Raw genomic sequence first — 11,466 nt, 5'->3', positions numbered from 1 at the left:
TTAAATATAGTAAGTGAATATTTTACTTGATATAATCTCTTTCTAAATGGATTTATCAGTTTTCATCAATTGTTTGTTTCCTCATAAGGCCCTGAACTGATTTACAAACTACTTTTCTCAGTGGTAAGAAGTAAAATTCCTTGGAAAGGGGTTTTTATGTAAATTTGCTAAGAGATTAAAAAGGAAAAAATATAGAATTTAGCACATTTAAATAATAAATATAAAGTCAAGGCTAGATAATATTGAAAATCTAAATTATCTTTTAGTTATACACAATTTTTAAAAATATTTTTCAAATATTATTAAAACTTTGTATGTAACCTGGGATTGAGAGAGGAATGTTTTCTGTAAAGTTGCAAATAGAAAAGTATATTTCCAGGAGATATATATATATATATATATATACACACATATATATATATGTATTTCAGTCATGTCAGATTCTCAGTTGAATGGAAAAACTACACTAAGTTAAAATATTTTAAAAGTTGACTATTAGTTTATGAATTTTACATCAGATAGACAAAGAAATACTTTCACTTCACATTTATAAATTTGATTTTCTTCTATGTACTTAAGAGTTCACTACAAGCATGACAATCTGTACTTTTCAGACTTTGACCACATAGCTATTTTAGATGAAGTTTAACAGGTGGCATTCACATCATGTATATTCATACTGCCCAGTGATGGCACATATAAAGAGTCAGGCCTAGACGTATAAAAATAATTGTTTTCCTAGACACTTTTCCTGTAACAGGACACATCTCTACCTGGAACAAATCCACAGATACTTCAAAGTGTAATAAATTCCCATCAAACTTATTAGCTCTTTCATTTCCTAAACCTATTCCCCCTGCATTATGTCCTACTCAATTTATACCATTACTATCCTCCTAGATGCTCAAATTTTAATTCTGAGTCAAAATTGCCTCTTCCTTCTGACTCCTTTCCTGCCCTGAAACTCAAATTGGTGGTAGATAGTTCAGTGAACTTCATTAAGTCCATCTCTTTCACTCCATCTTTGCTGTATTTACCTTGACCAAGACACCCATTATTACCAGGGATCCGGATTATTTCACCTTTCTCCAGAAAGGATTCATGTTTGCTTTTAGCATCCTTTTGGATAGGAGCACATAACTTAATTCAGCTAGGAATGTAGTATTCTTTCAGCTGAGTTTGTCTATTTGAGACTGGTCTATTTCTAATTCATACTTAGTTTAGGTTGTTTGAGCCTCTCTTCATTACTGGAATCAGAACTCTTAATTTTTGTCCCATACCCTATACCTACTCTTTAGCCCCATCAAATAATTGAAAGTTTTGCTGAGCTTTTGATCTTGTCAGTAAATTCTTTCTACTCAGTCATTTAGCCTCTGAACTATGCTTAGAATCAGCAAATGGATTAATGTATAAAAAGAACTAAACATCAGAATCACTAAAATTCTCTTCCTTTCTCTTCAAGTCCTACCTGGATTACTCTCTAGTGCCGTCATACAGAGATGCTTTAAAATAAATTTTATTTTGAGGTGAAGTTTGTGAAACATAAAATTAGCCCTTTCAAAGGTGATGAATGCTGTGGCATTTAGTATATTCACAATGTTCTGCAATCACTACTTCTATCTAGTTCCAAAACATTTTATCAACCTAAAAGAAAACCCTATAACCATTAAGCAATAACTTAACATTACCCCTTCACCCTCCATCATTTTTCTGCCTCTAAGGATTTATTTATTTTAGATATTTAATATGAATAGAATCACTCAATATATGCCCTTTTTGTGTCTGGCCTCTTTCATTTAATATAATATTTTTAAGAATCAATTACATATTAGCACACTATTCTTTTTAATGGCTGAATCACATTCCATTGTCTGCTTAGATCAGTTTTTATTTATCTATTCACTTATTGATGGACACTTGAACTGTTCCCACTTTTTGGATATTTCAAACAGTGCTGCTATAACTATATACATCCAAGTATTTAAATACCTTTTTTTTATTCTTTGATGTTTATACCTAGAACTGGAGTTGTTGGGTCATATGGTAGTTCTTTGTTTAATTAGATGTATTACCAAACTGATTTCCACAGTATGTTGGGTCATGTGGTAGTTCTTTGTTTAATTAGAAAAATCACTAAACTGTTTTCCACAGTAGCTGAACAATTTTACATCTTTATCAAAGATGCATGGGAGATCTAATTTTTCTACATCTTTGTCAACAACAAAAAATTGTTTTTTCTGTATATATTACTTTATTGTCAGTGTAACCAAAGGGTATTTTATTGTTTTATGGTTTTATTTAGAGTCTTTGCCCTATGCTTTTTTGTTTTTTTTTTTAATACTTGACATCATATTCGCTATGCAATTTTGTCTTTTTTTCTTTTCAGTTACTGTTATGTTACAATTATGTTTCCATGTTGTTACTCATTTGTTTTTTGTTTTTTTATTTCCACAATACATTATTTTTTTTCTACTTTATAGCATGGTAACCAAGTTACACATACACGTCTACATTCTTTTTTCTCACATTATCATGCTCCATCATAAGTGACTAGATGTATTTCCAGTGCCACACAGCAGGATCTCATTGCTAATCCATTCCAAAGGCAATAGTCTACATCTATTAACCCCAAGTTTACAATCCATTGCATTCCCTCCCCCTCCTCCTTGGCAACCACAAATCTATTCTCCAAGTCAATGACTTTCTTTTCTGTGGAATATATTAAATTCCAGATAGAAGTGAAAGCATATGGTATTTGTCTTTCTTTTTCTGACTTACTTCACTCAGGATGAGAGTCTCTAGTTCCATCCATATCACTGAAAATGGCATTATTTTGTTGTTTTTTTATGGCTGAGTAGTATTCTATCATGTATATTTATCACATCTTCCTAATCCAGTTGTCTGTTAATGGACATTTGGGTTATTTCCATGTCTTGGCTATTGTGAATAGTGCTGCAATGAACATGCAGGTACATGTGTCTTTTTTAAGGAGAATTTTGTCTGGATATATGCCCAAGAGTGGGATTGCTGGGTCATATGGTAGTTCTATGTATAGTTTTCTAAGGTACCTCCATACTGATCTCCATAGTGGTTGGATAAGCTTACATTCCCACCAACAGTGCAGGAGGATTCCCTTTTCTCCACACCCCCTCCAGCATTTGTTATTTGTACACTTATTAATGATGGCCATTCTGACTGGTGTGAGGTGGTATCTCATGCTAGTTTTGATTTGCATTTCTCTATTAATCACGGATGTGGAGCATTTTTTCATGTTTGATTGCCATCTGCACATCTTCCTCGGAAAAATGTCTCTTCCGGTCTTTTGCCCATTTTTCCATTGGGTTGTTGGGCTTTTTTGCTGTTGAGTTGTATAATACTAGAGATTAAGCCCTTGACAGTTGTATCATTTGACACTATTTCCTCACATTCTGTAAATTGTCTTTTTGTTTTCTTTGCTGTGCAAAAGCCTGTCAGTTTGATAAGGTCCCATTGGTTTATTTTTGCTTCTATTTCTGTTGCTTTGGGGGACTAACTTGAGAAAACATTTATAAGGTTGATATCAGAGAATGTTTTGCCTATGTTCTCTTCCAGGAGTTTGATAGTGTCTTGTCTTATATTTAAGTCTTTAAGCCATTTGGAGTTTATTTTCATGCGTGGTGGGTGGTTGTGTTCTAATTTCCTTGATTTGCATGCAGCTGTCCAGATTTCTCTGCAATACTTCCTGAAAAGATTGTCTTTTTGCCATTTTATGTTCTTCCTTTGTCAAAGATTAATTGACCATAGGTGTCTGGGTTTATTCCTGGATTCTCTATTCTGTTCCATTGGTCTGTATCAATACAAACAGGCCCCCCTGTCTTGATTACTGTGGCTTTGTAATATTGCCTGAAGTCTGGGAGAGTTAGGCCTCCTGCTTGGTTTTTGTTCCTCAGAATTGCTTTGGCAATTCTGGTTTTTTTGTGGTTCCATATAAATTTTTGGATTGTTTGCTCTAGTTCTGTGAAAAATGTCATGGGTAATTTGATAGGGATTGCATTGAATCTGTAGATTGCTTTGGGTAGTATGGCCATTTTTACAATATTAATTTTTCCAACCCAGGAGCAATGACTATCCTTCCATTTCTTTATATCTTCTTTAATTTCCTTGATGAATGTTTTATAGTTCTCAGCATGTAAGTCTTTCACCTCCTTGGTCAGGTGTATTCCCAGGTATTTGATTTTTGGGGGTGCAATTTTAAGAGATATTGTATTTCTGTATTTCTTTTCTTATATTGCCTTGTTAGTATACAGAAATGTGACTGATTTCTGCATGTTAATCTTATATCCTGCTACTTTGCTGAATTTGTTGATCAGTTCAAGTAGTTTTTGGGTTGAGTCCTTAGGGTATATATAGTATCATGTTATCTTCATACAGTGACAGTTTTATCTCTTCTTTTCTTATTTGGATGCCTTTTATTTCTTTTGTTTGTCTGATTGCTGTGGCTAGGACTTTCAGTATTATGTTGAATAACAGTGGTGAGAGTGGGCATCCTTGTCTTGTTCCAGATTTTAGTGGGAAGGCTTTCAGCTTTTCTCCATTGAGTATTATATTTGCTGTGGGTTTGTCATAAATGGCTTTGATTAAGTTAAGGAATGTTTCCTCTATACCCACTTTTGGAAGAGTTTTGATCATGAATGGATGTTGGACTTTGTCAAATGCTTTTTCTGCATCTATTGAGATGATCATGTGGTTTTTGACTTTTCTTTTGTTAATGTGGTGTATGATGTTGATTGATTTGCATACATTGTGCTATCCTTGTGAACCTGGGATGAATCCCACCTGGTCGTGATGTATGATCCTTCTGATATGTTGTTGGATTTGCTTGGCTAAAATTATGTTGAGAATTTTTGTGTCATATTCATCAAAGTTATTGGCCTATAGTTTTCTTTTTTGGTGGTACCTTTGTCTGGTTTTGTAATTTTTTTCTGTTTAAATAGCTGTTCTAATTGGTATGAGGTATTCTTCCTGTGATTTTAATATGCATTTCTGTAATAACTAAGGTTGAGCATTTTTTTTTTTTTTTTTTTTTGCCTTTTTGTCTTTTTAGGGCCACACCCACGGCATATGGAGTTTCCCAGCCTAGGAGTCGAATTGGAGCCGTAACTGCCAGTCTACATCACAGCCACAGCAACGTGGGATCCAAGCTGCCTCTGTGACCTACACCACAGCTCACAGTAATGCCGGATCTTTAGCCCACTGAGTGAGGCCAGGGATCAAACCCGCGTCCTCATGGATGCTAGTCGGGTTCGTTAACCACTGAGCCACGACGGGAACTCCAGGTTGAGCATTTTTCAGTGTGCTTGTTGGACATGTGTATGTCATGTTTAGAATAATGGCTATTCAATTATGTGAAGATGTCAGTTCTTGCATATGCAATCTATTTAACACAATCTCAATCAAAATCCCAGCAAGTTTTATTGATTCTAAAGTTTAAATGAAAAGTTAAAAGGTCTGGAATTACCAACATGATAAGGAGAAGAAAAACAAAGTAAGAGAACTGACACTACCCAAATTCAAGATTCAATGTAAAGCTACCACAATCAAGATAGTGTGGTACCGGCAAAAGAATTGAAAAGTAGGTCATTGGATCACAGCGAACAAGTCAGAAATAGACTCACACAAATATAGTCAATTGATCTTGAACATAGGATGAAGGCAGTTCAATAAAGAAAGTGTAGTCTTTTCAACAAATGGTGCTAGAACAATATGACATCATATAACATTTTTAAAAAATGAATCTAGTTATAAACCTATACTTTTCACAAAGATTAACTCTCAATAAACAATAGGGCAAAATGTAAAATGCAAAATTATAAAATTTACAGAAGACAAGAAGGAAGAATATTTGTTTGATGTTGGATTTGGCAATGGTTTCTTAAATGGAACACCAAAAATGTACTTCATGAGTGAAAAAGGTAATAAGTTGGTCTTTTTAAGATTAAAAACTTTTGCTCTCTGAAAGACACGTTGAGACAAAGAAAATACAAGTTAAAGCTTGGGAGAAAATATTTATAAAACACTTATAAAGATGTTTATCCAAAATTTACAAAGAAAACACAAAATTTTACCAGTAAGAAAGAAGACAACTGAACTAAAAAATGGATAAAACCATCTGAAAAAATCCTTAACAAACTAGATACACAAATGATAAATATATGAAAAGTTATTAAACACCATAAATCATTAGAAAATTCAAAATGAAAACAATGAAATACTACTAAACACTTGGAATGACTAAGGAAAAAAAATGACAATACCAAATGCTGCAAGAATGCAAAGCCACCAGAAATGTCATTTACTGTTGGTGAGAATGTGTAAGTGGTGTATCCCCTTTGAAAGACTGGCAATTTCTTAGAAATCTAAACATAGTGTTACCATGTAATCTAAACAATCACACTCCTTAGTATTTATTCAACTGGGTTGAAAATTTTAAGTCTATTTAAAAGCCTTCACATAAATGTTTATACCAGCTTTACTCATTTTGTTGCCACAACTCAGAGGTGAATAAGGCGTACTTCAATAGGGGAATGGAAAAACCAGCTATGGTATAGTCCATAAAATGAAATATTATTCATTGATAAGAATAAATGTGTTATCGAAAAGTTGATGTCATGGCACAGCAGACACAAATCCAACTAGAAACCATGAGGTTAAGGGTTCGGTCCCTAGCCTCACTCCGTGGGTTAAGGATCCTGTGTTGCCATGTAGTTCACAGACGTGGATCGGATCCTGCGTTGCTCTGGCTATGTATAGGCCAGCAGCTATAGCTCCAATTGAACCCCTACCCTGGAAATCTCCATATGCTGCCAGTGTGGCCCTAAAAATGCAAATAAATAAATAAATAAATAAATAAGCAAGCTATCAAGCCACAATAGATATGAAGATAACTTAGATTTAAATGGGCACATTAAGGGTGTTGATCTAAAAGGCTACATACTGTATGATTCCGACTATACGACATTCTGAAAAAAGCAAAACAATAGAGACAGTAAAATTATGAGTGGTTGTCAGAAGGAGAGGAAAGGGGGAGAGGTGACTACGTGGAAAACAAGAATGGATTTTTAGTTATACAAATCACAGTTATTTTGTATGATGCTGTAATAGACTTATGACACATTTTTTAAAAACTCAGAACTGTGTAACACAAGTAAATTTAATATAAACTATGTATATCAATGAGTTAAAATAATAAAATTGTCAGATGCAAAATTTGCATTTGCAATCATCCTTCTTCAAAACGTTTTTTCAACTGTTTTGAATTGTTTTGTGCATTTAATTAGGCCCTAGTTTGTAAGCCAACATTTTGCATCTTTCTCCTGTATTTATTTATTAATGACCTACTAATTGCTAATCTAATGGCTTACTTCATGTTTGATTTTCCTTTGGCATTCTGTAACTGTAAATGAAATGGAACAATTTTGGAACATTATTTGCTTTATATTGAAGTGTACTAATTTTTCAGTCATCTCACTGACCTGTTACTCATGATCTCTACTTTGTCCTAACCTACTTAAATGGGATCCTGCATTTATTGCACCTTTCTTTTTCCTCTTTATCTAGCCTAATTTTGTGAATTTATTTGCCAGTTATATATATTTGAATGTTGATCATTGTCAGGTTTAAATTTCTAACTTGGATATTCAAAAATTGCTGTAAATTCCTTCTAATTTGACATTTTACCTCCATACTCAGTATGCTAAAATTGAGTTATTATCATTTTCCAAATATGCTATCTTCTCATTCCCATGAAATGTGCCCTCCTTCTTTTGAGAACTCAGTCTTGAATAGTTGGAATAACTATTTCAAATCCTCTTTCCCCCTATCCAGTCTTCCATTTTTAAAGGCCCTTTTGTCCATTCCCTTTATCTAATTCCTATCATCACTACAAGGTTCTGATCACCTCATATCTCAGGCCATTGCTAAAACCTGTAAGTTGTCATTCTGTTTCTACCTTCTGTTCCTTCCAATTCTTTATATCAATTTCTGCTGTTTTGATATTCTGTCAATACAATTTTCATAAACCAACTTTGCTTCAAAAATGCAGGGTTCAGGAGTTCCTGTTATGGTGCAGCAGAAATGAATCCAGCTATTATCTATGATCCCTGGCTTTGCTCAGCAGATTAAGGGACTGGCCTTGCTGTGAGCTGTGGTGTAGGTTGCAGATGTGGCTTGGATCTTGCATTTCTATGGCTATGGTTTAGCCTGGTAGCTGCAGCTCCAGTTCGACGCCTAGCCTGGGAACTTCCATATGCTGCAGATGTGGCCCTTAAAAAGCAAAAAAAAAGCCGAAAAAAAAAAAAAACCCAAAAAACCCCCCAAAAAAACCCAAAACAGGGTACAGTTGTCATAGATTGGTATTCACAATCTTCTGTAATTTGACTCTTGGATATGTCTTCAGATTTTGCTCTCACTGTAGAGTGAGAGTACTAGCCCTAGCAAAACAAAACTATTGTTTTTTTTTTTTTTTTTTTTTTTTTTTTCCCCAGAGCTTGCCTCCAGGCACACTATTCCCAATTAAGAAATATTTCCTTCTCACTCCCATCCCCAAATGTCCACATCCTACTCATCTCCAGTCTTCTCTCTGCTCACTCTTCTCAATTTGTTTATCTTACTGACTTTATTATTGCATTTTATTCTGACTCATCTTTTTATGTCATATATCCATAGTACCATTGTGAGTTCTTACTGGAGTAATGAGAGTCTTCCATTCCCAGCCCAGATAATAGCAATAATTTATATATTGAGGTTCAATGTTTCCTACATTGAATAGTGACCTTGCAGAAAGAAAAATGTCTGTAAGAGAAAATACTACACAAAAGCTTTTCTCTCCTAAAGAAAAGCTGACATGTTTTGACATTTATTTATTGAAACCGCTTACTGAGATCTCACTTTTTGTTAAGAAACTAGATCAGGTTGGGATACAAGCAATGAAGAAAACACTTCAGAATTTTTGTTAATTATTTTTCTAGGCATACCGCATTTTGCCTTCTTAGGTTTCTAGGGCTTATGCCTTTCTTAAAAAATCAGGCATATGCTGTATAAATATTTGCAAAGTTAGGGAGAAAGATTCTAGTACTCAAAGGAGCAAGAGCACGCTTTGAGGAAAAAAACAATTTAAACTAGAGCCATATGCATCCTTTTTTATGTGGCCATTTTATGCCAAGGAGACAGGCCCTTAACTCTGCTTTATACATTAATGCAGCGGAGTTTTTCCAGGCAAGCCAGGGCCTATGCCAAATTTGCCTCAGTGAAATCTACAGAACAGGCCTTCCTATTTTAAGAACTCATAAGCCAGGGAGACAGAAGTCATGCAAGTATCTTCATTTTCTTACTTAATAATGTCAGTATTTCTTCAATTTCCTCTAACTTGCTTTGGAATAAGTTTGTACTTTGTGGTGATTCTTAAAAATTAGTTCTCTAAAAGTCATACTCTCTTGTCTCTCAGTACATCCAAAGTTTCTTGGGATATTTATTTTTTATATCAATAAGAAATCTGTTATGAAAACTTACTTGTAGCAGGAGTTAATAGAAGAATGCCGTGTGTGTGTGTGTGTCTATATATATATATATATATTTGGAAATAAGAAATGAGTTCATTTCAAATTTTTCATTTCAAAATCTGCATGCTGGTAATTTAATAGGATTGTGAATATTTAGAATGAATTAACTGGCACCCTTAATAATTATATGGGGTGATTAAATGTCTTCACAAAGATAGTAATATCAAACTCTGCTCATATCACTAGAACCATAATTATGTCAAAAATATTTATTTCTTTTTGAGGATGTGTTTATGGTAAGAAATCTCCAACAATACACAATTAGGGAGAAAAAGAAGAAAAGTAACTCAAAGATTAGATAGAACATAAAGAAACATATGACAAAATGAGACTTAACTACATTGATAATTTTATTAAATATAAATTTTATATGTACCATGATTATCAGAAAACATTTGTCAGATTGAATATGAGAGCAAGACTAAACTATACAATGTCTACATAAAACATACTTTAAATATAAATCACAAATAGATTAAAAGTGAAAAAATAGATACATCCAATGATAGCACTAATCAAAAGAAAGCTGAAATGGCTATATTATTATCAGACAAAACAGATTTTGGAGCAAACATATAACCACTGCTAATAAATTGTATTTAATAATGATAAAGAACCTATACATTAAGATGGTATAGCAATCCTAAATATTTATCACCTAGTAACAGAGCTCCAAAGTACACAAAGAAAAAACTTGTAAAACCAGAAGGAAAATATAGAAATCCAGATTATAGTCAGAGATTTTAATACCACCTGCTCAAACATAAATTTAAGTAGAAATCAGTAAGGATATAAAAACCTGAACACTTACAACTTGCTTTATTTGATATTTACGTATAACAGCAAATACACAAATGTGAAATATTTCATGTCTTAAAAAATACATCCTTTAAATACAAAATAGAACTGAATTAGAAGTCAATAGCTGAAAGATCTCTAGAAAACACTAAAATATTTGAAAACTAAATAACATAGCAAAAACTATGTTTCAAAGAGTAAATAATAAAAGGAGTAAAAGAATATTTAAAACTAAATAAAAAAATAACATATCAAAACTTGTCTTTATTCTCAGATGACATTTTAATATGTATATTGAATATCTGTATCTATAAAATACCTAATAGAACTAATCAATGATTGTAGCAAGTTTGTGGTGTGCAAAATAAAATTAATTGTATTTAAAAAAAATCTTATACATCCTTAAAAATTAATTGTATTTCTATATATGAGCAAGGAACAACTATAAATTGAAAGTAAGAAATGAGTATCATTTATCATAGCATTAAAGTTTGTGACATAGGGATAAACATGACAAAATTTAGTCAACAACAATACACAGAAGGCTATAATAGAGCAAGACTAACAGTGAAAGAAAAAATATCCTGAATAAGTAGAAAGATGTATCAAATTCATTGATCAGAAGACGTAAGATTGTTAAGACATTAATCCTATCCAAGATGTTCTGTAGAGTCCATAATGTAGGTTAGAATCCTATCAGATTTTTTTTTCAGAAACTGGCATACAAATTCTAAAATTCATATTGAAATTCAAATGAACTTAAATATTCAAAATAGGTTTGAACATGAAGAATACAGTTTGAGAACTAATACTTCATGATTTCAATGCTTACTGTAAAGCTACAATAATCAAGAAAATGTATTGATGTAAAGATAGAAAAGTACATCAATGGAACAGAATACGGGACCCAAAAGTAAGTCTGTATGTATATGGACAACTGGTTGTCAACAAAGAAGTAAAACAATTTTGTACAGAAAACGTAGTCTTTTCAATGTGTGTTGCTGGGACAATTGGCTATCCAAATGCAAAAAAAAAAAAAAAAAAAAAAAAAAAAAAGAATTTTGGTCCATGC

Source organism: Sus scrofa, chromosome 9, assembly GCF_054392235.1.
Source record: "Sus scrofa isolate SSC_HxYL_T2T_F1_AM1 chromosome 9, Sscrofa_HxYL_maternal_Yorkshire_Landrace_v2.0, whole genome shotgun sequence".
Taxonomy (NCBI): domain Eukaryota; kingdom Metazoa; phylum Chordata; class Mammalia; order Artiodactyla; family Suidae; genus Sus; species Sus scrofa.
Note: the sequence above shows the minus strand (reverse complement) of the source record.